The sequence below is a fragment of the Urocampus carinirostris genome, chromosome 3 (genome assembly GCF_059441175.1).
Source record: "Urocampus carinirostris isolate Australia breed hairy pipefish chromosome 3, RoL_Ucar_1.0, whole genome shotgun sequence".
In the NCBI taxonomy this organism is placed as follows: Eukaryota; Metazoa; Chordata; class Actinopteri; order Syngnathiformes; family Syngnathidae; genus Urocampus; species Urocampus carinirostris.
In genome coordinates, this window is record NC_142351.1 from 55,762,103 (window position 1) to 55,780,407 (window position 18,305).

Consider the following 18,305-nt stretch of genomic DNA (forward strand, 5'->3'; position numbering starts at 1 on the left):
TACAATGTGCTCCACATTTCCCAATAGCGACCTTGCAGCCATGTAAGGCGCTAACCTGCTTATTGGGGGTGTTAGGGGTTCAGTGTCTTACCCAAGGACACTTCGACATGTAACACGGATGAGCCGGGATTTGAATTGGGATCCCTTGATCTCAAGACGAGCACTCTACCTCCTGAGCTACTGTATTTGACTTATTATTCAAATCCTTATTGTTCTTTTAATGAATTAAGTTTTCAAACACTGGAATTTGCAAGTAAAACACAGTGTCTCTTTAACAGCAATGAATTCCCTGGTTAGGTCCTCTTGAGTGAAGTTCTAGGACGACTGACTTCATAGGAAGACTGACTTCACGTGCATGCTGGATGTTGTCATTAATTCTACGATGAAAATCGGGAAGTAAGAAAGGGACTGTTTCAAATACCGTCCAAATGTTAACCCATACCTCAAAAAAGATTAAAAAAGAGTTTATTTGAGCGCTTCTTAGAAAAGCATGTGTGTGCAGGTGGAACACTGGCAGCTTGGACTGTGCTCTGGAAAAGGATCTTGGTCAGTCCTCACTGATGGTGTTGCGCACCGTTTCGTTTGTCACAAGGGCTAAGAAGCGGATGCTGAGAAGTTTCCTGTAGCATCGTATCTCCATGGCCGAGAGTCCATGTCTTGCAAGCGTAGATGAAGATAGAAATAACCAGCTGCTATGTTCCCTCTAGACCGGTTTACGTGCATCTGTGATTTGAACTATTCCGGCCATGATTTCTGATTCTCAGCACGCAACCCAGTGTTCATTATGATAGTGGCGGAGGTGTTACTGCCTGAACTGCCTTTGGTCTCTGTGAGGAAGTCGAACAGGAAATTACACAAGGGTTCTGGCGGATTATACTATTAAATATGTTGAGTCGAAGTCAATGAACAGCATTCTGACATGGGGGTCTTTGGACTCAAGGTGATTAAGGGCTGAGTGGAAAGCAACGGAGATGTCAGTTGAGCGGTTTGACCGATATGCAAATTGTCAGCGGTCCGGGGTGGGGGGCGTGATGTGCTCCTGGACTAGCCACCTCAGGCGTTGTATGACGATGGGAGCAAGTGCTAACGAGCGATAGCCATTGTAGCCAGAGGGAAACGACTTTTTAGGAAACATGATGGTGATGTTGGGACAACAGCCTGGTTTAAAAAAATGTTAAAAATGTTGGTGAGTACATTTCTGTAAGCTTCAGGCCTGACCAGGGATGGTATTAGGAGTTGGGGATTCCCGAGAATTTGTCCCACTGAAGGATCACCTTATGCCAGCACTTGGTCAACAAGAGGAGGAGCGGTGTTCTGTGCTGTGGTGTTGTCTGCTTCAAATCCTCATGCAAGATCCATATATGTCTTTCTTGTTTCCCAGAACTTCCACTGACTTCTATCCAGCCAGCTGAGCCTAACTTGGTTAGTCATGTGACATGACGTTTAAAGGGCTTTGACTGCCAGATGCGCACGTCAATTACATGGAAACTTGCCGAGGGAGCCATCTGCTCAGAATGTCGACCCCTCCGGTGGACCTTTAACAAAACCCCCACCCATCCCGTTGTGTTGTTGAGACTGCAATTTTAGAGCTTGTTTCCATAGCGCGCTAAATCCGGAGGGAGGCACATCTCATGGTGCGGGAGCTTGCGCCTTCACGCGCATCGGTTTGTGTGTGCGTCGCGCTGGGAAAGATCATCATCTGTGATGACATTCGCTGGCCTGCGAGCACTCATTAACGCAGCTGCTCATTGCAGAGGTCCCGCTGCTAATTGGCCCCCGGTAACCTCGAGGGCCAATTAACGGCGCATTATTTACTGCGCATGTGAATGTGTGAACGTGTATTTAAAAGATGCGCTGTGGGGAAAAAGTGTCGATTTCAGATATATGACGACTTCCTTTTTGAGCACATCACGTTCTTCTACCCGGAAAATTTGAGGCTGCTGTTACCACGGCAACCAATTTGCAGGCTCAGAAAGTTGTCCTTTGCCTGAACCCGCATGCAGTTGGGATGTGACGCTTACTTGATGCCCCACTTGGAACTTTTGTACTTTATGATGAGCAGCCTGATGTTGAGCTGAAGAGATTTTTCGGAACCTCTGAAATCACACTCTAAAACATCATCTAAAAAAATACATGTAGTTATGTTTACGGGAGGTGGAACTTTGCGCATACACACTAGCTGAATGTCATTAATATCATGGTTCACAGATCCCTCAACCGTCTGGGTCGTCGATGTAACTCTGGATATCTTTTTGCACTGCTGACAGTTCTTGGCCTGGATTTGGATTGAGGAAAAGCTGGCCCCAGTCTATTCCTCGATCTTGTCGGCCCAGTTCTTTTCCAAATTCCTCTTTTTCTGCCCCCTTGACAATGCCCTGGAGATTGATGACCACAACAGTTTTTCATTGGGTACAATGTACACTCTGATGGTATTACACACTGTTTTGTTTGTCTCAAGGGCTATGTTGCTTATAGGAGTTTCCTGTAGCATGGCATCTCCATGGCCTGGATTTTTCTATTGAGCTTTGCTGCAAGGGTCCATGTCTCGCAAGCATTGAGTTGGAAGTAACTACTGCTTGCATGAGTCGGATATTTGATTCCACTGTAATATTCTAGTTTCTCAAGATGGGTTTACATCTTGTAAGTGGTGCTGTGGTTTGAGCTATTCTGGTCTCGATTTCTGGTTTTGACCCATCTTCTGATATGACAGTTCCAAGATATTAAGATTTTACCAGTTCATGCTTTTGGTGGTTGTTAGCCATATTTGAGGTGATACCTTGCGGGTTGTTGATCATTACTGTACTTTTCTGTGCTCATTTCCACCCCATACTGGGTGGATGCCTTGTCCACGTGATTGACCAGGTCTCTGAATTTTCTGTTTATCGTATGCAAGTTTGGGAATATAATTAGCAAAAAGGAGGACTTGCTAAATAGCAAGATTGCAATCTAGAAAACGTGCTAGCCAATTGTTTTCTTTAGGTACTGTTTTAATCTAGCTAGCTATGGAGATTCACCAACTCGCTAGTTCACAACCTGTAAATTAACAAGTTAGCAATCTGGTAGACTTGCCTGCCATTTGTTCTTTTTTTAGTTTATTACTGTTTTTTTCCTTACAATTTTGTTATAAACAACAAGAGAGGAAAACTCAGCCACGCCATCATCTATAAGAGCTCATTAAATGTTGATAAAAATGTGGATGATTATACGGTTCATCTTTCATGAACTGCCTCAATTACATAGTACCGTAATAATGTTTTCCAAGCACTTGTTTGTTTTGGTGCTCGCTTTCATGTACCAAGGATGATCCAAATACTGTATTGTGCATGTGCATACTCTTTTAACTAGCGATTGGTAGCGCAGATACACATCTGAAAGGCAAGGCTGGGACATGGATTATGTAATCCATCGCACACGTGGGATTGATTGAGAAAAAAAAGTGGTACATTAATTTGGCTGAGTTGCGCTGCCTTTTTTTCTTGTTCCCATTTCCAACATCTTCATTCACATTCTGATGATACTTTTTCACACTACCTGCTCTCCAACCTCTTGGCACCCTTTTATCTTCAAAGCCTCTCCTCCAAATCCTACCACGACCTGTCTGTAATCCACCACTGCAGTCATGAGATTAAAAAGGAATAAGTTTATTTAGAGCAGATTTATGATGATTCCAGCATAGAGATGGACACGGCAATAGATGCTGACAGTCTACAGTCGGTTTGGATAATCTATTTGATGTGCGGAATGCTTAATCCTGTGCGCACGCACAAACCAGAAGAATTTGGCCTTTATACTGTGCAACATCTTCACTCTGGGGTGTTGTACCATCAATTGAGGGCTGTCCCCTGGATTTTCCTTGCCTTCTTCCCCTGGAACTATCCAGGGTGGACCTTGTTGCTAAGCAACAGTGCCATATGCCAGAGTTCTCCAGGTAGCCTTTGATCTGCGTGTATGTTAGGGTTACAAAAAAATGACCGTCTTTACCAAGGAGTTGGTGACAGACGTTAGTCGGAAGAACTTGTTGTCTTCATGTAGATAATCTACAATCAAATGTGTATAATACAGATGGTAATCTTGAAACAAGGCAATTAAAACTCAAGTAAACATACTGTTACTCCCGAATAATATGACGCAAGCAGAAGTAAAAAGTAGTCATCCAAATGATATAATTGAGTAAAAGTACTTGGTTAAAAAAACTATCAAAGTACTGACTAAGTGAAGCAACGTCTTATTTATAGATTTTTTTAAACAACAACCATTCAATCAGATCATCAAATCATATAAGTCCTTCCAGTAAACAACAAATGACAAGTCTGTGTAATTCTAAGTCTGTGTAATTCTAAGTCGGTGTACTGCGACAATTCGTTTGGGTGAACCCTCTGTCGATGTAAAATTATATACATGGGAGGCTACAGCTATATACATTGCGCATATAGTACAGTAAATAAAAAATGTCCCAAAACGTACTCAAGTAAATGTAACTGAGTAATTGCAAGTCGTTACAACCCCCCTCTACAATACTTACCTCTCTATCTCTACCTAGCAAGAAAGCAAACTTGCCAGACATTTGATCTATTAAGGATTTTTTTTTTTAGTATTTCTAATTTGATAATTACCAAGTTAGTAGTATAGCTAACTTGGGAGTAGAAATCTGGCAAAGATGGTAGACCTTTTTTTTAGGTATTACTGTTCTTTTTTATCCGTCCGTCCGTCTGACTACCTGACTAGCAAGTTAGCTGGTGAGCAAGATAGCTGATGAGCAGGTTAACTAACCAGGTGACGAGCAAGTGAGCTGACTAGATGACAAGTAAGTTAGCTGACTAGCAAGTTGGCTGGTGAGCAAGATTGCTGACAAGCAACTTAGCTGACTAGCTGACCAGCAAGCTAGCTAACTTGCTAACAATTCTTTTTTTTTTTTTTTTTTTTTTAGATATTACTGTTTTTAATCCATCTAGCTATGGCAGTTCACTGGCTAACTAGTTCACTAACTAGCTCGTGAACTAGCAAATTGGCAATCTAGAAAACTCATTAGCCTTTAGTTATTTTTAGCTATTACTATTATTTTTTTTTAATTTGTCTGGCTGACTAACTTACTAGTGAATTAGCTGATGAGCAAATTAGGTGAATAGTAAAAAAGAAAGTTAGTTGGCTTGCTGACTAGCAAGTTAAATTAGCTGACTATCTGATGAGAGAATAAGCTGACTATCTGATGAGCATGTTAGCTGACGTTTAAAATAGCAAACTAGCTATCTCCCTGACTAGCAATGTAGCGAACGTCCTAGCCTTTTGTATTACTGATTTTTTAATCTATCTAGCTGGCTATTGTATTTCTCTAGCCAGTTAGGTTACTAGCAAACCTGCCAATCATGTGTTACTTTTAGGTATTCATTAATCCCTTAGTTATGTTAGGTAGTACCAGTACTTTGTTAAATTTGTTTGAGTAAGTTTAGGGACATTTTGTGTTTTAGGGGAATTTTTAAATGACTATACTGTTTACTTTTACTTGAGTAGATGTGTGAAGAATAAATTGTACTCTTACTCTGCTACGCTAGGCTACATTAAACTGGTTACTTAAATCCCTTCCAGGTAAGTACACTTCTCTAGATCTCTGCAAAGCCGCATTTATTTTGTCAGAGACCTCGTTTCTTTTATTTAGATTTGACTTGTGACTCGAACAAACAACAGGTGACACTTGTTAGCATGGTTTGTAGTTGTTTTTTTACTGTAGTCTATGCGCAATGTATATAGCTGTGGCCTCACTTATATGTTTTTTAAACTACAGAGGGTTAACTCAAACAAACTGAGCACACCGACTTACGCAGAATTACTTTTATTGTTGATTGGATAGACTTTGAGGATTTGATGATCTGAATGAAAGGTTGTTGAAAAAATCATCAATGAGACAATGGTACATTTACTCAGTACCTGAGTAGTTGTTCCACCAAGTACTTGTACTTAAGTAAATACATTTGTTGACCTGGAGAAGGATGGGCCCCAAAGAGACAACAAACATATACATTTCACAAAAGTCATTATTGGATTTTACTTCTACTTGAGTCATGATATTCTGACGTAACAGTACTCTAACTTGAGTACATTGTTCGGCGACTACCCACCTCTGGGTAGTACTTTTTTTTTTTTAATATCTATCTGTCGGTCTGTCTTTGAAGTCGACAAAATCAAACAATTGTTTCTAGTCAATGGGGATTATCTTGCTTCTTGTACTTGTTGAGAGTGTAGCGACTCCCACTCCACTATTACGCAGCGGAGCCTATCCAGTCAACTGTCACTGAAGGCTGTTCTCCGTCATCTGCATGCGATGTGTGTGTAAAATCCCTCAGCAGACGGTCTCCCTGAGTCTGTTTTTTTCTCCTCTTTCCCAAAATATACAATACATGGTGTGCATGTGTGTGTGTGTGTGTGTGTGTGTGTGTGTGAGAGAGAGAGTGTGTGTGTGTGTGTGTGGTGCATCACATACGTGTGTGTGTGTGTGTGTGTGTGTGTGTGTGTGTGTGTGTGTGTGTGTGTGTGTGTGTGTGTGTGTGTGTGTGTGTGGTGCATCACATACGTGTGTGTGCTTATGCTGGTAGTTTTCCATGAGGGAAGTTTGTGAGGGACCCAAAAGGAAAAACTAATGTGCAGGGGAGGAGCTGGCAAAGGAATTCTCAACTGGTGTGTGTGTGTGGAAGTGCATTACTATTAAAATGAAGTCCGATGAAAAATATGGGAAGTGTCCTCAAGTAGTGGAGCGGAAAACTCGGAAGGCATGCTTGTGTGTGTGTGCTGGAAATTACATGCGATTTCTCAATAGCACACTTGAGTCACATGTTTCTTTTGCTGACATTGGGCAGCAATGGAAAAAATGACTGAGTAACTTACAGTGAAAGCTCACAGGTTTTGTAGGGAGAAGAAAAGTAAAATTTTGCCATCCAATAAGTTGGAATTTTTCTTGTCACGAAAACGACCTTATTTTTCAACCGTAAGGCTCACGTATTCGATTGTCCTCAAATTGTGCGGCACACCCTATCGGGCGGTGCGCCCTGAGTGTGATGTAAACCGGCGGATGTGGACCAGGTTGGTGGCCTTCGGGTTGGGTGGTCACAGGTTCGAGCCTTGGCTGAATCATACTAAGACTTACAACATTTTGGGGTGAAATCCAGTCTTTTTGTAAGACCATTCACATTTCCAACTAAATGAGACTTTTATTCAATCTCCTGTGACTATTAAGCGTCTCCTGTGTGAATGCCACCATGTCCCTCTTGCTTGCGCAGAAGAGAACACGTGATGTCACAGCCAATGAGTCCACTGTTTGCGGAATAACTCATGGATGCTAACGCTGCAGCATATCTAGAAATGTAAATGGTACTGTGCTATCGAAGGCTGAACAGAGTTGTGCCTCTAAATAAAAAAAAAAAATCCAAAACCTCACTTTCCCTCTATTGAATGCTTTCTGTGTTTTCGTCCGTGATGTTGAGTTGATTACAATGCTACGTGGAAGAACCTGGAAACTGTGCAGCCGCAAGAGAATTAATGATTAATGAATCGATGGTTTGCAAATGGAGGAAGCTGAAAAACGAACTCCAACAAGTTTTTTATCCGTGTGTTTTAATAATTGATGTGTTACAGGCGGCCATAGAATCTAATTACAATAGGAACGTATGGTTATCTATACACACACAGTAATGTTTGTGAGAATGTAGTATTAACTATATTGAGCGATACTCCTTTCTTTTTAGTGGTAGGACTGAGTTAGACCCTGGGTCAATATTGACCCGCAAACAACAGTTAGTGGTGCCAATTCCTTATACAACATGAGGGATAAATAATAAACACTCAATTTTTATTTGACATAACATGAGCCTCACCGAACAAAAATACAAACCTCGCAAAAGGCTGGCAAAAAAATATGGAGCAAAATTGTGCAGTTTGGTAGGGGCTGGAGTGGGCCCTTTATTTCAGCCAGGGAGTTTCATACCCAAAGCCGGCCCACTTAGCTATGGAAGAGGAATTTCAATTAATTTTAATGGTAAGCAATTCGATTATATCTTGATAAGCAACTAAAAAAACAACTTACCGTTTTTAATCACAGGAGATTATATAAATGTTCAGGTATGTACAGTGCCAGTATTTTGAAATAAAAACAGCATTTGCTTTCCAAACAGATTTTAGGCTTTACACTAAACTCTTATAATGCTTATGAAGTAGCTTCACTACACAGATTTTAATTTGGCTACTTAATACAGCAAAATCCTCCTAAGCAAAGCACTGGCGCTTGCAAATTTGTTCATGAAATTGTCATTGTCTATAGATATGAGAATTTCCTTTTCGGTGTCCATCAGCATGAAGACAGTGAGCTTCTTAGCCTAGTTTTCACACGTTTTAAAGCAAATAAGCTCCACTCACATGCAACCTGAGCACAGGAAAGGCTCAACAGTAACTTATATGCCAGCCCAATGACACGGTAGGCATCTGTGAGGAGGTTGTATTGTGAGAGGGCCTATCCTTTTTCGTTTTTCATTTCTTTCTTTCTTCTTTTGTTTATTTTTTCCGAAGCTTTGTTTTCCAGCATTTTTCCTCTTTTTTATTTACTTCATGCTTTTTTCTCATTTTTTTCCTCATTTTCCTTGCATTATTTTGATTCTTCTAGCTTTTTACTTTTTTTTCTCCCTTCATTATTGTTTTTTCTATTTTTCTCTGTTTGCCTTTACAGTATTGTTGTGTCTTTTTTCATTGTTGTCTTGCTTTATTTTGTAGCTTTATTTGTCCCCCAAAAGTAATTTTGTGCATAACATTACACAATAACTTTTAATATTTTGATTAAAATCAACAAAAGCTATCTGAAGAGTCTCACCCAATGAGCCGGCTCTTTTTAGTAAGCCTAGCCAAAAGAGACGTTTCTCACAAAACAGACAGAATTCCCATCGCTAAGTAATTGAGTGAGAAGCTACATTGAGGATACGTCCTACCAATGCCTAGTGCACATTAACACAAGGCTGATTGTGATATCCAAAGGAGAGTAGTAACAACCTTTGTCTCGATTTAGTCTTATTCGAGCCTTTCACTGCTTCAAAATACTGTTTTCTGGCGTAGCTTTCAACCCTGGTGTGTTTTTTCCGCGGTAGCTTTTTAGCATGGTGTTTGTTGACTGAGGTAATGACGCACTGCATGCCAACCCTCATTACATGTCATGAATAAAAGTTCTGTTTGTTTCAGTGTTGCTAATTTTACTAGATAAGACAAAAAACTAAATTTGTTTTTGGATTAGCATACAGAAGGTCGTCTCAACAAGGTAGGGCATTTCGGCAGTAGCTCAGGAGGTAGAGCGCTCTTCTTGGGATCAAGAGATCGCAGGTTCGAATCCCGGCTCCTCCGTGGTACATGTCGAAGGGTCCTTGGGTAAGACACTGAACCCCTAATACCCCCAATAAGCAGGTTTGCGCCTTACATGGCTGCACGGCCGCTATTGGGAAATGTGAAGCACACTGTAAAGCGCTTTGGGAAGTCATTGACTTGAAAAGCGCTATATAAATGCAGATCATTTCATTTCGGCAGAACACCCTCCATGCTGCCTGACTCATGTCATTCACATATCATTCGCTACAGAAAAGAAGAGTTGTGATGGTCCAAACCAACTGAAAATTGTAAAAATGTAAAAAAAAATATAAGATATGGGGCAGCACGGCGGCGCAGTGGTTAGCGCGTGTGCGGCACAGTTCTGAGGTCTTGGGAACCTCCTGTGTGGGTTCAAATCCAGCTACCGGACTTCCTGTGCGGAGTTTGTATGTTCTCCCCGTGCTTGCGTGGGGTTCCTCCGGACACCTCGGTTTCCTCCCACATTCCAAAGGCATGCATTTCAGGTGGATTGGCCGGTCCAAATTGTCCCTAGGTGTGAATGAGCGAGCGAGTTGTCTGTCGCCGTGTGCCCTGCGATTGGCTGGCAACCAGTACAGGGTGTCCCCTGCCCACTGCCCGATGATTGCCGGGATGGGCTCCAGCACCCCCGCGACCCTACTGAGGATAAGCGGTGCAGCTAATGGGATGGGATAATAAGATATGATGTATATAATGGTTGAAAAAACTTACAAATAAAATGTGTCGATTTGATGCCATTCTTCTCCCCAGTGTCTCTAACATTCAAATAGCTGTCTGCATTTTTCTTTATTTGCTATTTTTAATCATGTATTTATCTTATTTATCAAGAAATGTATCAAAAGAGGTAAAAGAAAACCTGAGCTAGCTGTAGTGCATTTTTTGTTTGTCTATGAATAATATGAAAATTAGTGCTATTAAAGTAGCAATTTTCCAGCATTCACTGAACTGAAATGTTTTTAAAATTTTGATTAGATTGGAATGCAATATACCAAAGTAAAAAAGTCGTTTTAGGCAAAAAACAACAACACTGAAAAGGCACAGTGAAAAAAAATGTGATTCCTGGTATGTGATACAACAAAACATCTAAATCATTTTAGTGAGCCAAAGGTGGCCCACAGGCTCTGGTTTTGATATATGTGGTCTAAATGCAACCACAAAAGAGAGTAAACACTATTGTAAAACAGTCAAAATATCTTATTTTCAGACACTGTCGTAACACTCTTGGGTATGTAGTAAATGTGGTGCCACCAGGAATACTCACCCATTCCTCCCTCATGACATCCAAAAGCTGCTAGATGTTTGAAATACCCACTCGCTTATCCCCACCTTCACTCTGTTGATACTTAAGCCCCCAAAACAGCCCCCTTCTTTATTCCTTGGCCTTTGACCCAGTTCTAGTGACTTGATCTTACTTTTGGTTATCCCTACGGGCAGCTTTACTTTGAAAGGCAAGAGACTTACTTTGAAAGGGACATCAAGTCACATGAAGGATTTAATGATGAAACTAGATTTAGCAATTTCATTGATATTGCGTGGGAATGCTTGAAAGCTCAACTTTGTTGAACGCTAGTTGAATGCAGGAGAATGCTTGAGTGAATTGAATTTAAAGAAGAACTCTGCCTTAGTAGCTGAGGCTGATGGCTATTTTATCTATTTAAGGGGTCAACGGTCATACTGAATGGCTTAAAGGGACAGTAAGTAAGAGAGAGACAGGCAAAGGGAAACAGAAACAAAGAGAAAGAGAGAGAAGCAGAGAGACAAAGGAAAAAGAGAAAGAGAGGGAAAGAAAAAGGGATAGAGAAATAGAGACAACCAGAGACAAAGAAAGGGAGAGAGAGAGAGAGAGAGAGAGAGAGAGAGAGAGAGAGAGAGGGCGAAAGAGTGACAGAGAAAGAGAGAGAATCAGGGAGAGAAAAGAGAGAAAGTAAGACAGGGAAAGAAAAATGGATGAATAGAATAGAATAGAATAGAATAGAATAGAATAGAATAGAATATACCTTTAGTGTCATTGTTACAAAATGTGTTAACATATTGTGACAACGAAATTGGGCATGACACTCCAGTTCACACATTCACAGTGAGGTAAAAAAAACTAAGAAGATAAAGGAACAGAGAAGATAAGGTTATAAAACAAGGAGGATAAGGTTATAGTTATAATTTACTCAAGAAATGTCGGCATGTAGGATGTTAGGATAGAGAGAGAAAGAAAGTAAAAAGAGACAAAAAAGAGAGGGAATGAGATGGAGAAATGGATAAAAAAGAGAGGAGGGAGATCAAAAAGAGAAAGAGTGAGAAATAGAAAAAAGTGAGGAAAAGAGAAACAGAAAGACAAAAAAGAAAGAAAGAGAAAGAACGTAAAAAATAAAGAAAGAAAGAGAGCAAAAAAGAAAGAAGGAAAGAGAGAGGAAGAATTACAGATACAGTTACTGTGAGTGGTGCCTGACTCCGGTGGCATCTAGTGGAAATATTTCAAACCGCAGCTCGTTTTTACCGTGCACTTCCCTCGGCGTCATCTCACGGGCCAAATTAAAACCCTTGTCGGGCCTGATCAAGCCCGCGGGTTGCATGTTAGATACCTCTGGTCTATACTCTAGAGCGTTGACGTCTGAACATTTTGAACCTGGTTCTGCTGATTTTCAAGGATATCGTCAAGCTATTCATCATTGATATCTGCTAACTCATCATCAAACGTGAATGGCCGTTTTAGCCGTGTTAGATATGAGGCTCTTGCAATGCAGTATCTTTCATAATACTTCGCAAGCTTATTTAAGTGTGAGGGGACTGCTTGTTTCAGTTCCATGGGAACAGAAATCTCAGACATATATTTGTTCTTCCTCTGCACAGTTGTCATGAAGGGGGAATTTTGCCAAGTTATATTTAACATATTTGTCCGACCATTTTCACGGCAGAGGCTCCATTGACCTCTGTGACTGACTGACCAAACCCCTAGGCTTTGTTTGAACATGGTTTAAGAACCACCGTGCTTAAAATACAAAGATGCCAGGATAAATACTCAATCAACTTAAATTTTCAAGTAATTTATTTTCAGTTTGAAGCAATAGTATGAGTAATTTGATTCCCAATAATATTTTGGTCAGGAGAAGATTATGTGAAGTAGTGGGTGTGGCACGGTTGGACTATGAAGATGTTGAAAGTTTGTTCCATTGAAAATGAATGGAATTAATTCCATATTCTGTTTAAGCATTCCCATAAATACTCTGTCATGGCTTCACGCATTATGTGTAACGAGTAGTGTCTAAAAGGCAAAGACAGTAGCTCCTATCAACAATCTACTTTCAAGGTGTTTATTTTACATGCGCAAACAACCAGCAGCGTTTTTGACATGTTTACGGGAGTAACACAAATATCGTTTTAACATAATTGGTTGTCAGTCCAACCTGCTGGTCTAACTTGATTGTGATTATACATATTATATTATGTTATATATATATATATATATATATATATATATATATATATATATAAAATACTCATCCTCACCCTAGAGTACTGCAGCTGTCCCTCCCCCTCTGGACACTAGCACGGAGGACATCCCCCACTCAAGATAACTGCAGTTACTGTCTTGTACCACGGACAGACTGAAGAGATCTTTTCTTCCTCATGCCATGAGGCTCTTGAACTCCACCCGGCGGAGTAAAGGCCCACATTGAACCACACCCCCTACATTGCATATTACCGTACTTTTATTGCCGTGTGTATTTTTATGTAGCACTATTTAAATACTCTATACAACACGCTACGCTTGGGTATTTGTATATTGTATTCCTTTTGCTTTATTATTGTATTGTTCTCAGCGAAGGGATGCTGCTGGAAATGTGAATTTCCCTGCGGGGATGAATAAAGTATCTATCTATCTATCTATCTATCTATCTATCTATCTATCTATCTGTCTGTCTGTCTGTCTGTCTGTCTGTCTGTCTGTCTGTCTGTCTGTCTGTCTGTCTGTCTGTCTGTCTATCTATCTATCTATCTATCTATCTATCTATCTACATATTTTTAACTCTTACTCAGCAAAAAAAGAGAAAAATAGAAATTCACAATAAGCAGAATGAGGTTTCATCTCTTTGCAGAGACTGTTTTAATTGTTTGAATAATAAAAAAGTATATTTTCCTGTGAAAACAAGTTAAAATATTTTGAAACTATTTTGAAATTTGACATCTTTTCGCATTGCAGTCTGTGAAAACTATTTTAACAAACTTCATTTTTAAGCATTGTATGCAATGAACTTTCTGATGGCTAAAATTGGCAAAGCTTATTCTGAAATAAAAAAAGAGCCCTAAACTTTTTTTTTTAGCTCTCAATTAAATTCATAAGTCTTCATCTGAATGTGTCCGGATTACTTAAACATGCTTTTAACGTATTCTTTAAATATGTTTTTAGCTGCGTTAAACCTTCGAACCTTGGCACAGTTTTAACGTGTGCCTGACTGACTCTCACTGTTGTTTCTACCAAAAATCACTGGACCTACTTTATCCATTCAAATGCCCTGCCAAAACATTTTCAGGGCTAATGCACCGTTCAGTCAAATATGAGCCAACAGACACATTCCATTATTTCTCGGCCAGACCAACACAGGCCAAGAATTTAGAGTGGCCGTTCAAACAGGCTTAAGAGTCCATGCAATCGTTGAAGACTAAAGATATTATTAAAATAGTTTACACTGTTAAGAAGTAAAGGTGTCCTTGAATTGTTGTACATGTGTTTTACATCCGAGCTTTTAAAACAAGGTTCATGAACAAGTCACATGTCGGAGTAGAACATCTCTGTGTTTAATTTCTAAAAATATACTTGACATTTGCTCACCATCTTAGCACAAAGGGCTCAGAAACATGCTCCCCCACTGCCCTAACTGAAAGATATTCTAGTAATAGGAGCACAATGGAAGCTCTTTTCTTGTTAAGACAACATCATGCTTGTTCTAAAGCTTCATGCATTCATGGCAGAAAAACCTCCTGATTACGAGAAAGGAAATCATAACGGGAGAAGGAATTGAATGTTGTGGCATATACATATATATGTATATACTGTTGTCTGTCCCTGTGTGCCCTGCGATTGGCTGGCAACCAGTTCAGGGTGTCCCCTGCCCACTGCCCGATGATTGCTGGGATGGGCTACAGCACCCCTGCGACCTTACTGAGGATAAGCGGTGCAGCTAATGAGATTAGATGATATATATATATATATATATATATATAAACAGCTTTTCCAAATTTTGTCTCGACAAAAAAAATCTCAAATCTAGACTAGTACTTTAGTCGATGGTTGGTTTATTTTGAAGTGAGAGTACATTTTTGTGTATGTATATATATATATATATATATATATATATATATATATATATATATATACATGTGGCATTTTCGAAAAATATCAAAGATTTTACAGCGAGTAAGTTGCAATATAACTATATAATTCGTTTCTCAACTACAAGTCCCATAATACTTTGGGGCATGAAAATATCCCTGATGAGGGAACATTAATCAGATCACTCGAATGCATGAGTAATCGGAAAAATGATAGGACTATCCAGACCAATGCAATTGGAATAGCACTTGCAATTGAACTTTAATTTGATTTTTGTTCTTTTTACACCATTTTTAATCCTGACAACATTCCATTTCAAATCGGATTATACTTCAAATCGGATTACCGCCTGCATGTAGACAATGTAAAAAGTGTCCTCGCTATACCTCACTTTGTGTTTGCTGTTAAAAACGTAATATTGGAATATAATATTGTGAATGTGCTTAATTGCTGTTGAGATTGTCATGATTGTTTTCTGTTTTTAGTGTCAATAAATTTGTTCAAACCAAAAAAAAAAAAAAAAAAAAATTAAAGTTTTTGTGCTTGGACCCTGGGGAAAAATTTAAGCCTATCGAGCACATATCCTTTAATGTCATGTATTGACATTTTCATAGACATGTACTCAACCGAGCTAGTCAGAAGTTGATCCAGCTTCTGCTTGTAGTCAGTCAATCAGTGTCCAACCTCTATCACATAGTTGTAAAACGTAGAAACTTTGGTTTGATTATTAAACATTTTAAAAGTCTATACACAACTCATAGTCCAAAGTCCAGAACATTGCGGCATCTCTGCTCCCGGAGGAAACATTTTTACGGCACGTCGTTGGGTAAACTCTACTTTCTTATCATTCATTCACAGTCTGGAAAGGGCAAACTGCTAGCTTGCTCACTACATTTGCGTGAAAGCCTTTGTTTTGGGTTAAACAAGTGCTACAACTACTCTCCACATCATCAGGGAAAATTTTGATTTGGGGCTTTTGGCCTTGTAAGTAGGTGGAGAATTCCCTAGAGGGACGTCACCGCTCCTGTGAGTTTTCACGGTTGTCGTGTGCAACATGGAGACGGGGGCTGTGTTTGCCTGACTTAGTGCTGTGAAGCAGATGTTAGCTAGCTTTTCCAACCCGTGTCCTCCATCTAAATTGTTTACTTTCAAAGTGATGCAAGTGATGTGTTTTGATTTTTTGAATTGTACCTTTACAATGTTGTCATTCGAAGCAAAACTGAAATAAACACACTGTAGCCTTAAACAGGTTATGCAGCAAAATGAACTGGATTCCTGTTCCATTCTAACTTCCCCTCCCCCGCAAATTGGCCCTCCTCCTTCCTGCACATTGTGACTGTAAACAGTAAGAGTTTACTACAAACATCCTTCCCCCTTTCCCCTCTCTTCACCGACAACCAACAAGGACAACCTTGCCGCATTCTTTGAACAGAAACTCAGCTACTTTGTTTTACAATGGACTCAGAGGTCACTTCCACCAACTGTTGCCTCCTACTTTTCCTCCAGAGGGGAATTTGCTTCTGGCTGTGAAGAAAACGTGCTAGGACAGGGGTGATCAAACTAAAGCCTTGGACCACTTGCTGTCCGGCTATCTAATCTGGCTCGCAAAACGAAAATGTAATGATAATATAGAGAATGGCAAATAGAGTAAAGAAATCCTTCGGATATCAGACCTGAACACCTGCAAAAGGTGAAAATCTGCGAAGTATCATAACACCTACCTAAAAGCCTGCAAGGGTCAAACTTACCAAAGGATGATGTCCTTACCAACTGAAAAAATACGTATGTAACAAAATTACAAAGATAGATCTACAAAAAAACTCATAACAAAGAATTGCAGTTGAATGAATGGTCTTTATTGTCTCCATACAAAAGTACAACAAAATTAGAGGGTTTCTCCTTTCAGTGTGAAATGATGAACATCGGCTTTCCTCAAATTGAGACGATGATTAAAACACAACTGTCCCTAAATGTAACGTTTTCCCACAAGTTATAGTTCCAGGTCATCCGTTTCATGGGTAATAGATCTGGCGTTGTGATAACATGATTGATGAATTTCTTGTCAATGTTACAAGCTGCAAAAATGTTCGCTCAGCTACAGCTTTACTCCACAGTTTGTTTTGGGGAGTCCATATTTACTTGTGCCGGCTGTTTGACTGACAGCATAAACGAGCCTATCATAGTCGTGCACACAGAGAGTAACACCCGCCCAACACACAAAACCCTCCCTAACCTGCCAGCGTGATCATATTTGCCATGAGCTGTCTCCTCAGCACATAGAGCACGGTATGGTGATATTAACAACAATAAAAACCATTCAATTCAAAATCCATGAAGGAATAACCCAGCAATAACGGAAACGTGAAACAGTGGTGTATTACCATATATATATATATATATATATATATATATATATATATATATATAAGCAGCACGGCGGCGCAGCGTGTATGTTCTCCCCGTGCTTGCGTGGGTTTCCTCCTATATTCCAAAAAACATGCATTTCAGGTGAATTGGCCGGTCCAAATTGTCCCTAGGTGTGAATGAGCGAGTGAGTTGTCTGTCCCCGTGTGCCCTGCGATTGGCTGGCTCCAGCCCCCCGCGACCCTAATGAGGATAAGCGGTACAGCTAATGAGATAAGATGAGATGAGATATATATATACATATATATATATATACATATATATATATATATATACATATACACAGCTTTTCCAAATTTTGTCACGACAAAAACAATCTCAAATCTAGACTAGCATTTTAGTCGATGGTTGGTTTATTTTGAAGTGAGAGTACATTTTTGTGCTTGAATAGGCCGCTCCAACGATGACATTCGATTTCCGTTTTCAGTTTCAAACAAGCCCCTTTTTTTGATAGTTCTACATTGTCTTATTTTCTCATGTATATCTGAGGTATTAGATTCAAATTGGAATCAGTTGATCATTTTTTTTCTCCTGGGTTATCTCGTGCCAAATTTTCTGTCCTGCAATGTTTGCCCACCCCTTTGCTAGAATAAGTTAACAATATCTCTACGGAGGTCCAAAATGTTGCTAATGCAGCATTCAATTCGCTCCAGCTGAAGCACTAATATTATGTGGTTGCTAAGACAATTAACACTCATATGGCTCTCCTGTGCTTGAGCGTGATGATGTTCACCATTCTTGCTTTTTTTATCAAGAAAGACTGTCAAGGACACGGTGTGTCCGCCATTCTTTATGTTTCAGTTTTACAGCTTCCTGCTGACCAAACAAAACCCTCCACTTCCTGAATGTCTTTCCTGTTTTATTCTGCAGATCATCGGTTAACGCTACGATTTCAAAAGGACACGTGACTTTTTCTGACGCATTAGCGGTTCATGGTATCTTGACTTGTGTTTTGAGCTCTGACTTCAGTCCAAGTGGCCTTCACTCCTTTCAGTCTTTGATTTCTTCACTAAACTTTTAACAGGAACTCACCTTAGGCGAAAGGAGGCCTAAATTGGGTCAAAGTGTAAAGAGCAAATGAAGGGCATGGTCCTCTTCCGTATCCATTCCTCTAAACGGCGCCATTACGACTCACCTGTTTTCAAAACCGCCCCTTACCCTCACACAACCAACCCATTTCAGATCC